Below are 20,580 nucleotides of genomic sequence, written 5' to 3'. Positions count from 1 at the left end.
ATTTCCAACCATGGAATGTAGAATAAATACGGAGCTGGCTTTAGATGAAATTCCAAACCAAAACACAATTGTAGCTGAGCGGAACTCCAAGAGGAACTCTGAATGAGGTGTTACTTGTCACACATCTATGGAATCTATGTAAAATTCCAAGAATACAGGGAACAGACGGAACAGGGACAGAGAAAGGCGATATAGGGACTCAGCTTCAGTCCAGCGAAGAAATGAGGCAAGAGTGAGAAACTTCAGCCAGGGTAGTGCCAGCTCAAAGTTTGGCTCACAAGGACCTCCTGCCTGACTTGCATCTCCTCTCAGTACAGTTGTTTGCAAAAGTGTGGTTCTGAAGGCAGCCAAACCATATCTATGCAATTTGCCAGTTGTTCGCACTGGGGGGGGGGGCAGGAAGGACAAACCTTTCAAATAGAAGGTGCATTGGATCCAACTCATCTGCCCCTGAGTTGCACCCTCCCGCATCATTAAATCTAATATTCAATTTTCAGCCAAGCGCAAGATTTCAGGGTGCTTGGGCTTCAATCATGCAAAGAAGAAGCTACAAGCTGACCCAGTGGTGGAGGAAGGGTGTGTGTGGTGGGTACAGGCCGCTCTGGGTGTCATCACAGAGGGGGTGTGTGACAAAAATATGAGGGGTTTTTTTTAAAAAAATGGGCTCACGAAACTTTTTAGTTCAGTCAAGAAACATAACGAAATGCGGCTGGCACTGGGTACCACACCGCGGGGGGCCGGCACTTACCGCGGGGCCTGTAGTGTGCCCGAGCCACACGTCTCCCCTGGGAGTGATGTGGTAGCTTGGGCACCTGCAGGTTCCGAACTGCCTGAAACAGCAGGATGGGCTTGTGTCTGCCCACCGCCTCTCCCTCAGCCGCCCTATAGCTGAGGGGGAGGCGGCGGAGAGGCTCCACACAGCTCGCCCCGTCCCCGGCTGCAGGATGCGTGCGCCACACTGGGCACCCGAGCGGCTAGCTACGCCGCTGGGCTGACCACTAGCAGAAAATATTAACGCTTTTGCATGAGTTTCTTTTAGCACAGTTGATTTTTTTCTTCTTCTTTTGCAATTGCAGAAGTATAATGAGGGTCCCACACAGCACCAGGTATCCCACTAGATTATTCTGTAATGCCCTATGACCCAAGATCTTTCTAAAACATCTACTCAGAAGTAAGCTCCATTTAGCAAATGTTATCTTAATATTAATCAAAAGTGATTTCATTACTTTAAAAACAAGGGGAAATGGAGTGAAATAAGTAATTAAAGTGCCCACCCCCTCCATGGGAAGAGAAACTGACATTCCGGCAATTTAGAGGGCCTATTCAAGGTCCAGATCGGAGACTTTTTATCACTAATCTCCTAGCCTGGATCAGCATGAAGCAATAAAATGGGTTGTGAATTTGCAAAAAAAAGAGAAGAAGTGTAGAGCCACAGAAGCCTGTCCAGTGCCTTTGCCTGTCCAGATTTGATATGATAGTGTTCAAATTGCATCTTTATAATCTTTATACAGTGGTGCCCCGCAAGACGAATGCCTCGCAAGATGGAAAACCCGCTAGAAGAAAGGGTTTTCCGTTTTGGAGGTGCTTCGCAAAATGAATTTCCTATGGGCTTGCTTTGCAAGACGACAATGCCTTGCGAGTTCCTGCGGGTTTTGTCCCTTTCCCCCCCTTTTTCTAAGCCACTAAGCCACTTATCAGCTAATCCGATCAGCAGATAAGACGCTAAAAGCCGCTAATAGCGCTAATAGCGCTAATCCGTCAATGGGCTTGCTTCGCAAGACGAAAAAACCGCTAGACGAAGAGAAGCACAGAACGGATTCTTTTCGTCTTGCGAGGCACCACTGTAAACTCCAAATTGTCACAAATCCAGTATGGGGGAAAACTGGAGGGATTATTCAAAAAGCACTGGCATGCAACAGGCCAGCAGGACATCACCTGGGAGAGAGAGAGAGAGAGAGAGAGAGAGATGGAATGAATATAAAAGATAAGAACGTAATAAGAGCTCTGCTGGCTCTGGCCAAGGCCCATCTAGGCCTATATCCCTTCCCCACAGTGGCCAACCATGTGGTTTCCCAAAATCAGCAAGTAGGACCAGAGTGCAAGAGCACAGTCTCCACTCGTGATTTTCATAACTGGTCTTCAAGGGCATATTGCTCCTGGCAATGGAGATAGTAACTACATTGCAACTAATAACTGCTAACAGTCTTATCTGTGAATTTTTCTAATCCTCTTTTAAAGCCATCAAAGATGGGCATCACTAGGGATGGAAAAAGGTCTGTCCATTTTGGGTCTCTCTGCTTCTCATTTTTCTAATCTTAAGTTCAGTTCTACATATTTTGCAGCAATTTGTCATTTTTATTTTTATCTTTTAAGAAAAGAATCCTAATGAAAATTCACCAGCATTTTAGAGCAATTTTCTCCCAATAAACAAATTTTTATATGTAGCTTGGAATAATCTTTTCCCTAATATAATGCATTTTTGTATGTTATTTTCACTAATATCTTAACAAGTAATTTTATGTACATTTTCCTCTAATATATGCATTTTTGTAAACGTAACAAAATTTGGGTGCATGCAAAGTTCAAAGGACAGCTGTGTTTCAGTTCAGATAGCATTTGAGAAACCGACAATTTGATACGGTAATTCAGCTTTAAATGCATACTGAAACCAATTTATCCTCTATCCCATACCATCTTACGAGAGCAAATTCCATTAAGTATACTTTAAAGGAATAGAAATTCTAGGTAGATTATGGTAGCATAGATGCACCCTATGTGTGGGTCACTCCTTTTAGCCAGTTCACATTCTGCTTCTCAACAAAGGCAACTGTTTTCTCCATGCTATGGCAATCTACCTTTTAACATTTACATGATGGATCACTGTGGCAAATGGCTGCCTGCAATTGGTGAAAATTCCCATAAATTGCTTTGAAAAAGTCCATTATGCTTGTTTGTATTAAACCAATCCTCACACAAACACTGGTGTGGATGTAGCCTAAACTATTGTGGCTGCAACCCGCAAGCAACCTTCTGTTAAACCCACTGTAATCATAATCATCATCTGTTTATTTACTGCATCATCTGCTTTTTATTTCACTGACCTGATTACTCAGCAATATATTGTTAGAAGTGTGTCTGTGGTTAGATTGCTTTTGCTGCATCAATCCAAGAGGTATCACTCTTGTCCACAGTTTCCTCTTCCTTCACTGCTTGAAAAAATACCTAAATATATTCACAAGCTGGAAGTAGTCAAGTATTTCTTCCCAGAATCGGAACACAGATACTGTGGATAACCACAAATTTATCATCCGCATTCCTTTATGATAGTGCATAGAAATGAAATGGTTTCAAAACCAAAAGTAACTTCAGTGTATGCCAAACCTTAGTATGCATTGCATATATTGGTCAAACAGAATATCTTAAGGTTCCACCTAGATTATAGTAAAAACTGGCTCTGAAAAAGCAGTATTTGCACGATTCAGAATTTACTGTGAAAACATTGCAAGATACCTATGAGATGTTCTTATAAACCAAATAGGACATGTGGAGATGTTTAACAGCACATAGAATGTGCTTCGATAAACTAATTTCAAGAACTGGAGAATTTGGCAAAATTGAAAGCAGCAGCATTTTATAACTTAGAAACTGATATCCTGGTTGAAATCAAGTTTACAAACTTCATAGCATGGTAGTGTTAAACCAAAACCAAACAACACAATTCATCTTTCAGTAGCTAGGACTGAATCAGTGTCCTTGAAACTATGCAGTTTCTTACCGGAAAGCAATAATCAAATTCTTGTGGAGTGCAATACCATGCATATTTACTCAGAAGTAAGCCTGACTATGTTCAATGGAGCTTACATTAATAGAAGTGTGCACAGAATTACAGTTGTGTAATACAAACCTATGCATGTTTACTTGGAAGTAAGTCCCACTGTTTGCAATAATGCTGACTCCCTGTATGCCCTTACCTGGGAGTAGGTTCAACTGAACTGAATGGGACTCAGTTCTGAGCAAATTAAGTATGGGATTGCAATGTCAGTTTTCATTATTATGAAAAATAGTTATCTATCAAGTAGAATCTCCTATTAAAGGTAAAGGGACCCCTATTCATTAGGTCCAGTTGTGGCCAACTCTGGGGTTGCGGTGCTCAACTCGCTTTATTGGCTGAGGGAGCCGACGTACAGCTTCCGGGTCATGTGGCCAGCATGACTAAGCCGCTTCTGGCAAACCAGAGCAACGCACAGAAACACCATTTATCTTCCCGCCGGAGCGCTACCTATTTATCTACTTGCACTTTGACATGCTTTCAAACTGTTAGGTTGGCAGGAGCAGCAATGGGAGCTCACCCCGTCACGGGGATTCGAACCTCCAACCTTCTGATCGGCAAGTCCTAGGCTCTGTGGTTTAACCCACAGCGCCACCCGCATCCCTAGAATCTCCTATTAGATAACAGCTAATTTTTCCAAAGTTACTAAAGAGAAGAACATACAAATGTCTCCTAAATTTCAAAGCTATTTTTATTTCTCAGGAAATAAAATATTGGCCACACATCTTTGACATAACTTTAAGTCAATGTTTGGAATGAGAGCAGCCGAAAATGGGCTGAAAAGGTTTCTGGCTGCAGTTCCAATCGCATGAAATAACTGTAAAGTTTGTGGCTGGGATCTATACATCATTAGTCATGGCCAAGCACTGAATGTGCTGAGTGGGATTTCATGGGTTGTTCCTCCTTTGAGTAGCTGTTTCAAATGATGTGCCATGGCACCACATGTGTGCAAAGAAAGTGAGCATCTGCAAACTGATAAACATAAATTCCTTTGGTAGGTCCCATGAGAATTAATTGTATTTTAAAAAATATACAGTGGTACCTCGGGTTAAGTACTTAATTCGTTCCGGAGGTCCGTTCTTAACCTGAAACTGTTCTTAACCTGAGGCACCACTTTAGCTAATGGGGCCTCCCGCTGCTGCCACACCACCAGAGCACGATTTCTGTTCTCATCCTGAAGCAAAGTTCTTAACCACAGGTACTATTTCTGGGTTAGTGGAGTCTGTAACCTGAAGCGTATATAACTCAAGGTACCACTGTATTTGCTTACTGAGGTTTTCAATTAAGTGCTGACCAAACAGATGATGTAAGAAAACAATTAAGAGCTCATATAGTCCAATATGCACACAGAGGTGGAACAAATATACGCCATTCTCATTGTGGCTAAACCACTTGCGGCAAATTTCAAAGGGGAAACCGAACTGTACCACTACAGGCTCCTTAATAGCACAGTTGACTCCCAACTTATGTGGGGGGTTACGTTCTGGGGATAGCATTTAAAGCCAAAATTAAAACTGTAAAAAGCACAGCGCAGCACTTACTGTGCTCTCCCAAGGCCACTACAGACTCTCCCTGCACTTCTGAATTCTCTTCCAGGGAGGAGGCAATGGGAGGTGGTGAATGATTTACTGATGGACCCAGTTGCAGGGACTCCAATCCACAATTTCAACAACAGTGCATTAGGCTGGTTATCACTCCCTTTTTTTAAAAAAAGTTATTTTCCCTCTCTCCTATCCCCTTTCAACTTAGCCCCCACACTTCTGCACCCTTTTTATGTATTTATTTTTTCAGCCAAGTTGCAATCTAAATGCACACAAAGTTGTGAGTCTTCTGTATAAGTCGAATATTCTGCTGACACTATGGCAACACAATTAACACCTGAATTGCCCAGGAATAGGAACGGACACACATTCCTCTAGCAAAGAGACCAACTTTGGGCAGACAACAGTCTTATCATTGCTTCCTCAGGTTTTTCCAGTGAGAAAGAGTTGGCTAGTAGCTTTAGCTCTTGTTGCATTTCTAAAATTCATACACACAGGCATTTTTGGCCCAAGCAATGGATTGCCAGTAAATCCTAATTAATACTTCAATGGTTATTTGTCCTGACAGTATTTTCTGCAACTATTTATCAGCAGCTAACATCTAGTCATGATGCATGAGATATACTTCAAATGCCTGGAAGGATTTCTCCTGGGAACAATCACATTTGAAATAATGTGGAATGTTGTGCAATGCTGTTTCCCTCACGAATGAAGTTCTTGGACAAAGAGGAAAACAAATGGAATGTAATTGGAAGTGGTGTTCCTTTCTCACTTTTTTAAAATGCCAAAATTACATTCACATTTTGGTGCTTTACTCATCTAATCAAACACTTATACAAAAAATACTTGGGAGTTTTGCATAACAACAGTTGATGTGAACTCTAGTTTTATTTGGACCACCCAAGGAACGAATTAATCACCTTCCCTTGTGTGTTAGCTATCAGTACAAGGTAGAGTCAAATGTACCTTTTCATGCTCCACATAAAGTATTTTATTTTAAACTTGTAAAGACTTTCAGAATAATTGTAATACTGTTTGTTTATTTTTAAGGAATCTCCCCAGCTGACAAACTCTTTAGTGTTTGAATCATGTTGGGAATCTTGTACCTAAGAAATTGCTTACCACATCACTGATATTTTCTACGTACTCAGGTACACAGCTATGTACGCAAACATTAGTTTGAATGAATTATTTGGGGACAGTTACAGCCACTGAACTAGAATGGCTTTTCCTTGCCAAGTCACTCTGCTTACAGAAACAGCAGCATTTACTCACCTGTAAACAGGTACTTCACACCATACTTTTGCATAATGTGAGAAGACCCTCTACTTGTAGACTTCTGGAGCACAGATGAATTAGCACTGGGTTGTGTGTGTGGAAAAGTCAACTGCATCTTCTTTCAATTTGCTATTATGGGAACAGCTTATCATTTATCAGTGCAGGTGCATAGATATGTGTGCAAGCCAGGCTTGCACAACATGTGACTCATCAAACCAGACACACACACCACCCAGTGATGATTGGTGACTTGCCAAGACTTGATAGACCCCTGACCCTTGTGGCCTGGTTGGGGTGCTATCAATCCCATGGCAGGCCACAAGAGGTGTTGGGTCAGGTGTGGGGGTTGGTCAGGCGTGGGCATGATGAGTCACAGGTTGTAAATGAAAAGGACACTTGTCTGTTAATCATAGAATCACAGAAATGTATAGTTGGAAGGGACCCTGAGGGTATTCTAGTACAGTGGTACCTCAGGTTACATACGCTTCAGGTTACATACGCTTCAGGTTACAGACTCCGCTAACCCAGAAATAGTGCTTCAGGTTAAGAACTTTGCTTCAGGATAAGAACAGAAACCTCCTCCGGCGGCGTGGCAGCAGCGGGAGGCCCCATTAGCTAAAGTGGTGCTTCAGGTTAAGAACAGTTTCAGGTTAAGAACGGACCTCCGGAACGAATTAAGTACTTAACCCGAGGTACCACTGTACAATGCAAGAATCTCAACTAAAGCATTCAGGGCAGGTGGTTATCTAAAATATGGTTCTTATTGAGTATCATTCTGATTTGTTTATGTGGCAGTTGTATGACAAAGAGCATTCATCCTGGATTTATCCTGATTTGCTTTTGGAGTATTTACATGTCTTCCTGTTATTCATTCATTCCACACCTTCCAGTGCATTTTGCTGTCACTTTCTGAGCTGAAATGTATGTTGTCGTTTTTAAGTGGATTTGCTTTGCTAGGACAACAGAGCCCTTTCATCACTTTAATTTTGCAAACCTAAAATTCCAGTTTACACTTGAATCCATCACACAAAACTTTGACAGGGTAGAGGCACCCTGTGGCATGAATTTTATTTATATATTCTTTGTACTTACAGCCCTCCTCTTTACTGAATTGTCCCAGGATGGGTTACAAGAAATAGCAGAGTTAGAACAAGCATGAAGTTTAATTATAATGATAATTAAAAAAACAACAACCCAACAACACCAGCCAACCAACAACAAAGTTAACAAAGCAAAAGTACTATTTTAAAGAAGCAAGACAATGCTTAGATTGGAATGGCTTGGGAACAGGTGGACTTTTATTAGTTAAAAGACTTCTACACAAATGGTACTCCATTGCGAAAAGAACAATTCATTACCGGCATACTAAATCTTAAATGGTCATGGTACCATTTCAATCAGTTGCTAAGATTCCTGCTAAACCCAGATATTTCTACTCAGGCAAGCAAGAGTCTCACAGCAATAGAACATATCTTTGTTCACATCTCTCTGTCCTCTAAGGCCTTATCTTCCTCAATTTACAAAGCTCTAATAAATCTACAATACGGCAACGTATTGTACAAAAAATGCCTTGGGAAAAGGACCTGGGAGTGGCAAATACCAGATGGAAAATGGTCTGCTTTATGGTCTAAGAGACCATAAAAAAGAGACCATTTCTGCAAAAATTAGACAATTCTCATTAAAATTGCTGCATTGGTGGCACTATAACTGGCGATGCTATTCTGGATATCTGAGGACGTCAGCCATAATTGTTGCAGGCGGTATGCAGTCAAAGGTACATATTCTCATATGTGGTTGTTTTGTGACACCTTCAAACATTTCTGGAGCACTGTTTCAAAGAAGTAAGCTTGATCAGGGCTTTTTTCCAGCGGGAATTCAGTGGAACACAGTTCCGGCACCTCTCAGGTGGGCGCCATTGCCATTGTAAGAGAACAAGGGATGCATTTGTGGCGAGTTCCAGCACCTCCTTTTCTAGAAAAATAGCACTGAGCTTTATATATAACAAAACAACTGAAATGTCTCGTGCTGCTCGGACTTAAAATGTCACCCACTCAAGATTGTCCTAATGATGACCTCAGCCTTTCTATTGACCGCTGCACATATGGAATTTGCTGGATGTTGGAAACCTGGGGTTGGGCTTAACTTTGATTCCTTGTACATCAGGGTGTGGTCAATGGCATTGGCAGATAAATTGACATGTCAGGTCAGAGTGGCTACAGGTAAGGATAACCCCTGTTCCTTTTATAATACAGTTGTACCTTGGAAGTCGAACAGAATCCGTTCCGGAAGTCCATTCAACTTCTAAAATGTTTGGGTTCCAACGAATTCTCGCAAACCAGAACACTCACTTCTGGGTTTGTGGTGTTCAGGAGCCAAAACTTCCGAGTACCAAGGTATTCGGGATCCAAGGTGCGGCTGTATGTGCAAATCATCTATTGAATACATGAATTGTTCAGACCATGATAGGAAACCACACAGTACTCGTGGGAAAATGTGGTGTACGGAGTAATCAAATGATTTTTTTTAAATCTAACACGAGGCTCATTTTGTATTGAGCTCCTGGTCTGTAAATATCTAGATTTATGTCTAACTTTGCTGCCCATTCTGAGTACAGATGGTTCTCTAAGTGATGTACTGACTCTATGGTATAAATAAGCCCCACTTCATTGAATTTTAACACTGCAAACAAATAACAAATTCTTGAAGCAAATTATTTAAACCTGTTCATCCTATTGGTTGGCCTTAAGCCATGAAAAACCTGCTGTCAAGCTGGACTTGACTGGGTAGGTTGGCTGTAAGATTTCAAAAGTTTATAAGGGTGTTTTATTAGTTGTCATATCGTGAATGAGATGTTGAAAGAGTTGGCTTTCTCTGCAGGTTTGTTGGTTCTGTAGCAGTTCCAGTAACACATGGGAGTGGATGTGTTTCGAGAACACTTGCATGGACACGAATTATGATAAACAGATGGTGCTGGGGCGAATTGTTTCTAATACATTCCCATAAATGTAAAAACTATATCTATTACTCCTTCCCATGCCTAGCTCTGGGCTCCAGTATCCATTTACAGGGTTTTAAAAAGTGTAAACATAATGGATATCATCTTAAACTGAACTGCAAAACAAGATATAACCAAAGTATGGTGAAATCCTACACACCTCTCTTCAGAGATCCCACTGAGTCCAATGGGCTTACTCCTAGGTAAGTGAAATGAAAGAGGAAATGGCAATCCTATAAACACAGACCCCATAGAACTGCAACCTTAAGGCATTTTCCTCTTTCATTAAAACTTATAATTGGAAAAGTCAAATGTATCAGAAAATATGCAGGTTTGTTTGAGAAAGATGTCTTCATGGCTTTACACATTTGCATGAAGCTTATATATCCTAGGAGAGTGTATTTATTTTTGTTCACAAAATAATCAAATGAAGTGTGTTCTTGCTACGCCTGTAGAATTATAAATCCATGTATTCAGCACAGTACTCAAAAATATTTATCCAGATATTTTCACAACCGTGAAACAACTTCCACCATCATACTTGTTCTAACAGCCCAGTCCTGAAATTGTTCACTCAGAAACAAATCCCACTGAATTTAATAAGAATTATCATTCAGCCCGGACACTGAGGTCCTCCTTCAAGGGTCTTCTGCTGGTTTCCTCACTGCAAGAAGCAAGATTACAGGGAACCAGGCAGAGGGCCTTCTTGGTAGTGATGCCCTCCCTGTGGACCTCCCTCCCTTCAGATGTCAAGGAAATAAACAATTATCTGACTTTTAGAAGACATCTGAAGGCAGCCCTATATCAGGAAGTTTTTAATGTTTCATGTTTTAGTATGTTCTGATATATGCTGTGAGCCACCCAGAGTGGCTGGGGAAACCCAGCGAGATGGACGGGGTATAAATAATAGTTTAGTAGTTGTAGTAATAGTGGTATGGAAAAAACGGGAGGGGGGAACAAAGAGGAAATAATTGCATCATGAAAGCTAGCTTGTGCAGCAACAGCAATCTATCGAGCTGTTTCTACAATGGATATTTGTGAATGGCCCCTGCAGGCAATTTTCTGCCATGCTTTGGAATTGATGCTCTGTGTACAATTGACGGACTAGTTAAAAAAGCAAACTGGATATATGAGTAACACATGCAACATGCCCGCACACATTTTCAGTCAAGAGAGTCATTTGCTGATGACATCCTAAGACAGAAAATTATAGTGTGACAAAACCATGATGAAAAGGAGACTGACAAGTCTATCCTTAAAATAAAATAAAAACAAGACCCAAATTGGCACATTGAGTTGGACGTGCATGTGACTCTGATAAACTGAAACTCAGACATGGATACATGATATCAGAAGTAGAACTGTTGCAGCAACTACCTCATCAGGTGCATAGCTAGGAGTGACATAGGACTGATGGACATGCCTTTTCCTAACTTGCAAGTGTACTTTTGACAATAAAGAGGAAATTCCTCTCTCTGGACATTCCATGCCTGACAGCTCCTTGACAAGTCACAGCTCACAGTTGTCTCATGTAATAAGCCACCTGGGCACCAGGCTGAAGACCTTCCCTGGGTGGTAAAAAGATAAAGGGACTTTGCCCACAAATGCTGGCTGTCAGGGAACTGCCATCAGAGGGAAGAGGAGAGGAAAGTCGCTCCAGTGATGCAGGGGAGGGAACTAGCAAGGAGAGAGAGAGGGTTCCCACAGGGGAAAGAAATCCAGGGGACACCAGGGGGAAAGGGGAAGCCGAGAGCAAGGTGGAGGGGAGGCTCAGAGACTCTTCTAGTGAAATCAGCGGAGAGAGCACAGGACCTCCGCTTGGCACGCCCACGCTGCGCAGAAGGCTTCCACGCAGGGAATCTAGGCGGAGACTTGGAGTCAAACAACTCCTATGTTGGCGCAAATTTAGGTCCCGCCCACTGACGGATTCTGCCAGTGACTAAGACAGTCGCGTTTCAAGGGCTGTCAACCAGGGAAAGTTTTAGCTACATGGCTAGCTTGGAGCAGTTTGCAGTTTACGCACAAGCAACCCCAATTCCCCTTAAACTGGCCATTAGCTGTCCTCAGCAGGAAGACCTACAAAGGCTCTGGCGTACTCACTACCAATGGCCTCTCCTTGGCTTGGCCTCCTGTTTTTTGCCCCTCAGCTCCCGCTCTGTGGCTGCCTATGGCTCAAAGCTGGCATGCAGATATTTAAATATTGGTAGTGCAGGATATAATCATTGTGGAATCTTGACAAAAGGAAATAGGGCGCAAATTGCAAAATGCTGCTGTGTGTATCACAGTGTCTGAAATAAGGACGGAGCTATGTAGAGGCATTGGCTTCACGGTTTTTCCTGCATCAAGATTTTTGTCGGCACCTGTTCTTGTGATATGCAGAAATTCAGAGAAGTGTTGGCTGGCTTCACGGTTTTCCCCACATTGATTTTTGCATAGCCCACACATACCCACACACCATGATTCACAATATAATGCCAGGTCTAAAATTATGAAACCGATAGCACGATATGGACTTCAAATTGGTTTTGGACACTATTTTGATATATTGCCCAGCCCTAGAATGTGGTCACATCAAATAGCACAGCCCAAACACTGCCCCAAGCCCCAACATCAATTGTGGGTTGCCAGTTATTATTATTTATTATTTATTGAATTTCTATACCACCCTTCATCTGAGGATCATAGAGCAGTTCACGTCTCCTCTGCTTTTGTGGCCCCAGTTAGGTAAAGGTACCCCTGACCGTTAGGTCCAGTCGTGAACGACTCTGGGGTTATGCGCTCATCTTGCTCTATCGGCCAAGGGAGCCGGCATTTGTCCACAGACAGCTTTCGGATCATGTGACCAGCATGACTAAGCCGCTTCTGGCAAACCAGAGCAGCGCACAGAAACACTGTTTACCTTCCCGCCAGAGCGGTACCTATTTAATCTACTTACACTTTAACGTGCTTTCAAACTGCTAGCTGGGTAGGAGCTGGGACTTAACAACGGGAGCTCACCCCGTCGCAGGGATTCGAACCACCAACCTTTTGATCGGCAAGGCCTAGGTTCTGTGGTTTAGACCTCAGCGCCACCCATGGCCCCAGTTAGGTCAGAAAAAAATATTGATCACCCAAAGGACCACCACACATGCCTAGTGGAATGTGTTTAACTTGCTAGATCACAGGTTGCTCTGGCTTTAAATAACATGTTTTGAAAACATGATTTTCATAAATGTAGAAGTTGAATTTCTATTGACAGTTACATGAACCGACAGATATAGGTGGCACATTTATATGTTCAGGAGACAGACAGAAAGATGTCTCAACTCAAAAGCAAAAGGCCTGAGGAACAACCACACAGATGCTTTAGTGGCCGACAAGCGAAAGCCTGGTGATAATGCATTGTCCCTTCGCTTTCTTTACTGAAGTGGCTTTTTTCAGCAACAGTTTGTTTGCAATGGAGAGGAGCCATCATACTAACAAGGAAGCACAATGTTCAGTTTACCTCTAGGAGGCAGAGCTTCCAGGTATACTGGCCCAACCTCTCAGCACAACCTCAGCACAGTCTCTTCTTATAAATCAACCACTGGAGATTATCACTTTATAGGCAAAAAGCACTGCACAAAATGTCCTGTGGTTAATAACGGGAAAACAGAGAACTTGTCTAGGTTGTTTCAAGTAAAAGAAAACTAGAAACCCTCAGCTGGCAATGTTAATCCTTCCTTCTGCTATGGGGAAGTGAGAATATGTCAAAAACCAAAACGAAACCTCAACTAGTTCTTCTTTCAGAAGAAACAGCTTTAGAAAGATTATGTTCCATGAGAGAAGGCATGTAAGCAACAACTGAGGAAAAGGACTCCAGTCCATGGGGAAACACAGCCAGATGGGCAGGGACATAAATATTAAAATTATTATAATTATTATGTATGCAATAGTAAATTGGTTCACCTTTACGTTGCTACTATACTTTTTGTTGTTTTCAACAGCAGTTAGGTGCAGATATGACAAAATAAAAACTAGTTCTGAGCAAGTTGTATAGAAAACCAGAGTTACAGTCTCCCAAACGGAATGTCTAGTTGCCATTATTGGGCTAGACGGCTCGAAAGTCCTATTTGTCAGTATGACTTTTTGGTTCCTAAAATTCATGCTGATTGTGCAGATAAAATATAATGGATAGAATTCTACAGGATGTGTTGCTAGTGTGTGAAAACAGTCAAGATCCACTATTATTACAAAATAAAAAGTAAGATTAATCACACCTGCATTCTACACATTTCTTTCTTTGAGTCTATGTGTGTGGAAAGGGAACCACTTTTCCTACAAAAGTCATCCTGAAAAATTTGTATGAAGAGGGAGTTCACAATGCTATTCTGCATCACTTGCCTTTTTTTATATAGCAGTGTGATCCGCCACATGTCTATTTAGAAGTAAGTTCCACTGTGCTCGTGGAGGCTTATTTCCAGGTAAACGGGTATAGAAATTTAGCCTCAATTCCACACTCAGAAAGGCTGCTCATGACCTTTAAATGAAGCCTAAATTCCTCTTACCTGCAACAGCAAATTAAAGCAATGCAGAGCATGAAGTTTGGTTGCAAGATATATGCCACAAATTATCTCATTAGTTCTGTTTTTAGCTGAGCAAATTGCTTGTTATTTTTTAAAAAAACAAACTTATGTGCTGGTAAGGTCACTTCAGGAAAAACTGGACAAAAATGGCTTACTTAGCCAACATTCTTTCTTCAATTTGGTCCAAGCACGTATTTTATTACTACAGGAAAAACACAAGGCCTAATTGCCTTTTGAATCTAATGCAACAATTTCACAATGTTTCTTGTAAAAGTCCTTGTTCAACAAGGATAAATGCCATGTGCTATGCTCCCTTCCCATTTGCAGCTGATAACAAACATAATTCTCACTGATAAGCCCCACAATGTGCTTTTATAGAAACCCACAAAATTAAACAAAGTGGGAGAACAACAGTCATGACATCTCCAACTTCTATTGTCCCCCTGCCCCCGTCCCATTTTGTTCTTTTACGGAAGCAAAAAGACAAGCGTTCATTACAAATGTCCCATTTCTAGCCATTACTTCCCAAACGGCTCTGAGGGGTAAACAATGCGGTCTTAACAAAGCTCCCAATTTATATTGATTAAGTCCCATGTTACCTAATCTGTCCCTGGTCACCCAATGCCCATTTCAATTTCAAAAAGAGGGCTTTACATTGTTTCTGGAAGACATTTTGATGGGTCCCTCCCAGGAGGGAATTTCAGGAATGAGGAACAGCTTCTGTGACTATCTACCTTACTTCCTTACTATTAATATGAATTGATATATTGCTGTGGTTCTACCTGACAAAGAAGAATGAATGATGAAGGATGTAAAAAAGCACTGCGATAGTCCTTTGCCTGGAAATCTCCACCTCCTTGCTTGTACGTACTATGTGACACAATCAGTAGGGAAGACTGAGAGACAGCTAGGTTTCTGAAAACAACCTATGATCAAACCATGGTTTCAGAGCCTGGCTAGTTTAAACCAAAGGTAGCTGGACCATGGACGCGGGTGGGGCTGTGGGTTAAACCACAGAGCCTAGGACTTGCTGATTGAAAGGTCGGTGGTTCGAATTCCCGTGGCAGGGTGAGCTCCCGTCGTTCGGTTCCAGCTCCTGCCCACCTAGCAGTTCGAAAGCACCCCTAAGTGCAAGTAGATAAATAGGGACCGCTTTCTAGCGGGAAGGTAAACGGCGTTTCCGTGTGCGGCGCTGGTGCTGGCTCGCCAGATGCAGCTTCGTCATGCTGGCCACGTGACCCGGAAGTGTCTTTGGACAGCGCCGGCTCCCAGCCTCTTGAGCGAGATGAGCGCGCAACCCTAGAGTCGGTCACGACTGGCCCTGACGGGCAGGGGTACCTTTACCTTTAGCTGGACCATAAAGAAGGCTGATAGCCGAAGAATTGATACTTTTGAATTATGGTGCTGGAGGAGACTTTTGAGAGTCCCATGGACTGCAAGAAGATCAAAGCTATCCATTCTTAAGGAAATCAGCCCTGAGTGCTCACTGGAAGGACAGATCCTGAAGCTGCGGCTACAATACTTTGGCCACCTCATGAGAAGAGAAGACTCCCTGGAAAAGACCCTGATGTTGGGAAAGATTGAGGGCACAAGGAGAAGGGGACGACAGAGGACGAGAGGTTGGATAGTGTTCTCGAAGCGACAAACATGAGTTTGACCAAACTGTGGGAGGCAGTGGAAGACAGGAGTGCCTGGCGTGCTCTGGTCCATGGGGTCACGAAGAGTCGGACACGACTAAACGACTAAACAACAGGGAACCTCAGGCTCAGTAACCAAATGCAACCTTCCCAGCCTTCCTATCCAGGCCAAGGTTCACTGCAACTTTCTCATGCAGGACAGGGGTGGAAAACCTCAGGCCTGGGGGCAAATGCCATCCTCTGTCGGGCCCTAAAGACTCTCCCAGGGCCACACTCCTTACTGGCCATGCTTTTCACTCTCCTCAAATGCTTTTGCCTGGCTAAAATGCATCTTTGAACTGCAATAATGTCTTTTGCATGTGTGGAAACAGGAAACCTCTGACTTTTGAGTGTCCATAATGTAACCTATAGTACAACCATTGTATGCCTTTGCGTATAGTGCAATAACACATCCATCATTGACTTAAAATGCAGGTTTGTCATTCTTTTTCTCAATTCCAATTGAAGCTGGCTTCTGGGGAAACACGTCAAAACACAGAATTTCGTAAGAAACAACATGATAGATGCAGGATAGCTGTGGATTGTGCTTAACCTTGTGTGTACAACCACTTTCCAAACCAGCCATGGGAGTGTGCTGGATGTACACAGCCTTAGAATCATATCTACTGTTCCACTCATGTGTTGTCCCTGAATCTTCTTTCCCCCTTTTCTTCTGCTAATCTTGTGGCCCCTGTAAAGCAGTTAAATATGGAATGCAGTCCTTGGGTTGAAAAAGGCTCCACACTCCTGACAGAGGGGGAAGTTATGGTTTCCCAGTATGTCAGAACTAGGCCAATGTGCTGTGTGTCGTCAATAAAAGCAAATCTAGTTTTAGAAGCTATTATGGAGGAGAAAACCACAGGTGATATATAAAAATATATGGTACTTACAAATGTGGAGGTTTTTGCAGAATTCTAGCTGCCTCATTTAGTTGCTGTGAAAGAGAAATAAAGGATCTATTAAAATAGCCATAGGTTGGGATACCTTCCCTATGAAGTTTAGAAAAAAGATGGCTAAGAAGGCTACAGTGTGGTGAAAATTGATACAATGATAAAAGATGTGAAGAGAGTGGATACAACTTAGTGAATTCCACTCATCATGTTACAAGAACTCAAAGCCACCCAATAATATTGATGAGTACCAAGTCAAGGATGGACAAAAGGAAGTTTAAAAAAAACACCTTATGAAACACTCCTAACTCTTCTTAAAATGAAATATTATTCATTCAGCCAACCTTTATTGGCATAATTGAAATATTTATGGGCTGCGGTGTGCAGTACATTGTGAAAAACTGCCTTTGTTACAAAGCATACATTTTAACCCACATGCATGTCCAACACATACATGTATCCCTGTACATACTTCCAAGAAGTTTAGGATCCTTCACAGGAGCTAAAACATGCATCCATATGACTATGCTATAATAATAACTTTTTGCCATTATGAAATAGTTAGTCTTTAAGGCTAACACGGGACACACTCGTCATTTTTGCTGCAACAGACAAACATAACTACCCCTCTGGAACTTCTTGGTATTGAGAGAGCACTTTGAGAATTCATGATGTGTCAATGTCACATGTTACCCCCATGTAACTATGCATAAAAGCAAACGGAGGTGATTTTTTTTCCAAGGTTTTAAAAAGAGTTGGGTGAAGTAGCAGCCAGAGGAACATTTTGCAGGAACTTAAAGAACCCTTTTAAATTCAGAACAGCTTCCTTTTAAGCATTGTAAACATCTCCTGAACTGGAGGCACAAGTCCTGGCTGATTTTAAAAGCTAATTTCATGTGTCAAAATATGACCTCCAATTAAAGGAAATCACACTGAGAATTAACTAAGGCACACATTGTGGGGACAAAACAGTCCAGCATTTCCTGTCTTTCAGAACCATGCTGTACTTCCTGGCACCTGGGTGGAAAATACGATTAGAAAACTAAAGGGGCAAGTTCCAGATCGGAATGTTTCTAAGGCATATTTTGACACATTCCCAGACTGCGCTGTGTTCTCTCAACTTACCAGTACCCAATTTGCAGTTACTAGAAGTAATTCTAATATTTTTCTTCTACTCAAAAAATCCTTCCTCCTATAAAATGTGTTGCATGCCAACAATGATATGTACTGATGCATAATTCTTATTGGTTTGCTTTCTGGCTGACCTAGTACAAGCCTGAACCAGTTACAGAGACTTGATAAACTGAAGGAAGCACAGCCAAGACAACTCTGAAACAGGCATGTAGCCCAATCCTATGCATGTTTACTTGGAAGCAAGTCCCAATGAGTTCCTACAGAACTGCAGCTGCGTAGCACTGAGATGCCCTTGCAATTAAGTAGATCTGCTCATAGGTGAAATATCATTAAAGGGACAGAGGAGGGCACTTCATTCCCCTTCTCAAAAGCATGAATAAGAAGCAAACGATCCATTTACCCATGTATCACATTATTGCAGTGGACCATGCAAACAGCTCCTTCACTCCATTTGTAAGTAACATTCCATTGAAGGGAATTTTTACGTCATGTTTGTGGAAATGGATTTCCCCCTCCTTTAATAAATCAAATTTAAAAACTGCCTCAACTAGTATGTACATTACATTAAACAATAGGCTTTTTCTTCCAGGAATGTTACAAACTTTCAGAAGTGGTGCTTGCCAGGCTACAAAATGCACTCCCTTCCTCACTCAGATATAATAAAGCCAAGTTAAGCATTTGTTGGTATAGAAAGTTTTAAAAACTAGCTAGAGGAGTGCTATACAACTGATGAAATAGTTCTAATACAATATTATTTTGTGTGGCACCATAATAACCCTCACAGGACCACTTCAAAACATGTACAAATGGAAAACAGAACTATGAGTGCCATAAGACCACCCTGCATCCCTTAAACTAACCTGCTGTCCCCAGGTGAGATCTTAAGAATCATAGAATTGTAGAGCTGGAAGGGACCCCAAGGGTCATCCAGTCCAACCCAACCCCTTGCAATGAAGGAATCCTGCCCACAGCCATCCCTGGGTGGGCTTAAACCACCAACCTTCTGGTTAACAGCCAGACACACTGACCCATTCTGCCACAGTAAGAATGAGTGATGCTGTTCCATTGCAAGTGTAAAAGTAAGATTCAACTATCAGTCTGGTGGGCACCTATACGTGAAATGGGAGGGTGAGACTGGCTGCATACATGCCATACTTTTAAAGCACATTTGAAAGACATTTCTACCCTTAAATAATTCTGGGCAATGTAGTTTGTTAAGGGTTGCTGGGAACAGTAACTTTGCGAGACATAAACGGCAGTGCCCAGAATTCTTTGAGGAGAAAAATGTGCTTTGAAGGTAGTGTGTGTGTGCATGCATCTGTCTTGTCCTTTGCCTCAGGCGACAGAATGTCTTGGGCGGAGCCTTCATACATGCTCTGAGGAAGTGATGACCAATGGCAAGTTCTTAGAATGAAAGTGTGCAATCTGTGGGCACTGCTAGGCTGTTGCTATTCAGGTTGCGCAATTAAAGTTGATTTGAATAAACTCGCTTCCCTCAAAACTGGACTTGCTGAAAAAAGGAAAGTGACAGAAAAAAATTACGGGGAAATCATAGGGGACACTTGCTTTGAAGCAACATTGTCTAACTTCCCTGAAAACAAATCAGGATGAATGTTCAATGACTAACGTCGTCTAACCTCCTTGCAAACAAATAAGCATAAATGCTGAATAAATGGGCCGTCTAGAAGTGACTATGTACATATTGCTATACCACTACCACACACACACAGAGCCTAGGACTTGCTGATCAGAAGGTTGGCGGTTTGAGCTCCCGTTGCTTGGTCCCTGCTCCTGCCAACCTAGCAGTTTGAAAGCATGTTAAAGTGCAAGTAGATAAATAGGTACTGCTCCGGTGGGAAGGTAAACGTCGTTTCTGTGTGCTGCTCTGGTTTACCAGAAGTGGCTTAGTCATGCTGGCCACATGACCCGGAAGCTGTACGCCGGCTCCCTCGGCCAATAAAGCGAGATGAGCGCTGCAACCCCAGAGTCAGCCATGACTGGACCTAATGGTCAGGGGTCCCTTTACCACACACAGGAGCCAACTCCAAAGGGCTGAGGTCCCTTCGACCCCCAGTATAATATTTGAGGGGGCTGCCCACCCCAAAGTTGATTGGCATTTCCATTCAAATGGCGTGCATGCGCCACGTCATGTGATCAATTATGTGGGTTGAGGCTTACATTCCCCCCCCCCCAATATTTTATTCAAGTTGGCTGGCACCCCTGCACACACACACACGCCATGGGGCACGAACACCATTGTGAATATGCAACGACTGCCACTAATAATAATCCTTACGTGGGCTATTGAGCGCGCAGAATTGCTGTCCACGTACGAATGTTGTCACCTCAAACGAAGCGCAAACCTGAAGGCCGGAGGGCAAGTACTTGTACACAGTGACTTCGTAACTGTAAGGGAATCTGGGGCGCACACGGAAGCTGGCTCGGCGGCACCGGAGGGCATGTTCCGCCCCCCCCCCACCCCACGGGTCACTCTGCTCGTCCTGCCATATTTCCTCCGGGCCTCGCCTCTCTCTGCCCCTCTTTCCACCGACCCTGCACCGAGGGCGCGCGAAGCCTGAGGTGTGTCGCTGCTGTGGCTGCAAAGCCCTGAGCGCGAACTTTCTCAATTGATTGGCTCAGCTGCACAAGCGACTCCCCCGCTGGGCTCGGCGGAGCTCGCGCTGCCTTCCAAC

At 42.7% G+C, this 20,580-nt stretch overlaps 1 long non-coding RNA gene across 1 annotated transcript; it reads right to left on the bottom strand.

The window, feature by feature from the left end:
- Positions 1–1,339: 1,339 nt before the first annotated feature.
- Positions 1,340–20,468, bottom strand: LOC310706220. Its single transcript, XR_014525766.1, has 4 exons — positions 20,233–20,468; positions 16,754–16,797; positions 1,840–1,935; positions 1,340–1,501 (listed from the first exon to the last, which is right to left on the bottom strand). It is a non-coding gene; the product is annotated as an uncharacterized lncRNA (long non-coding RNA).
- Between the last annotated feature and the right edge of the window lie 112 nt (positions 20,469–20,580).

The sequence above is a fragment of the Podarcis liolepis genome (genome assembly GCF_965112155.1).
Source record: "Podarcis liolepis genome assembly, chromosome: 4".
In the NCBI taxonomy this organism is placed as follows: domain Eukaryota; kingdom Metazoa; phylum Chordata; class Lepidosauria; order Squamata; family Lacertidae; genus Podarcis; species Podarcis liolepis.
This window is presented reverse-complemented; position numbering and strand designations above follow the sequence as displayed.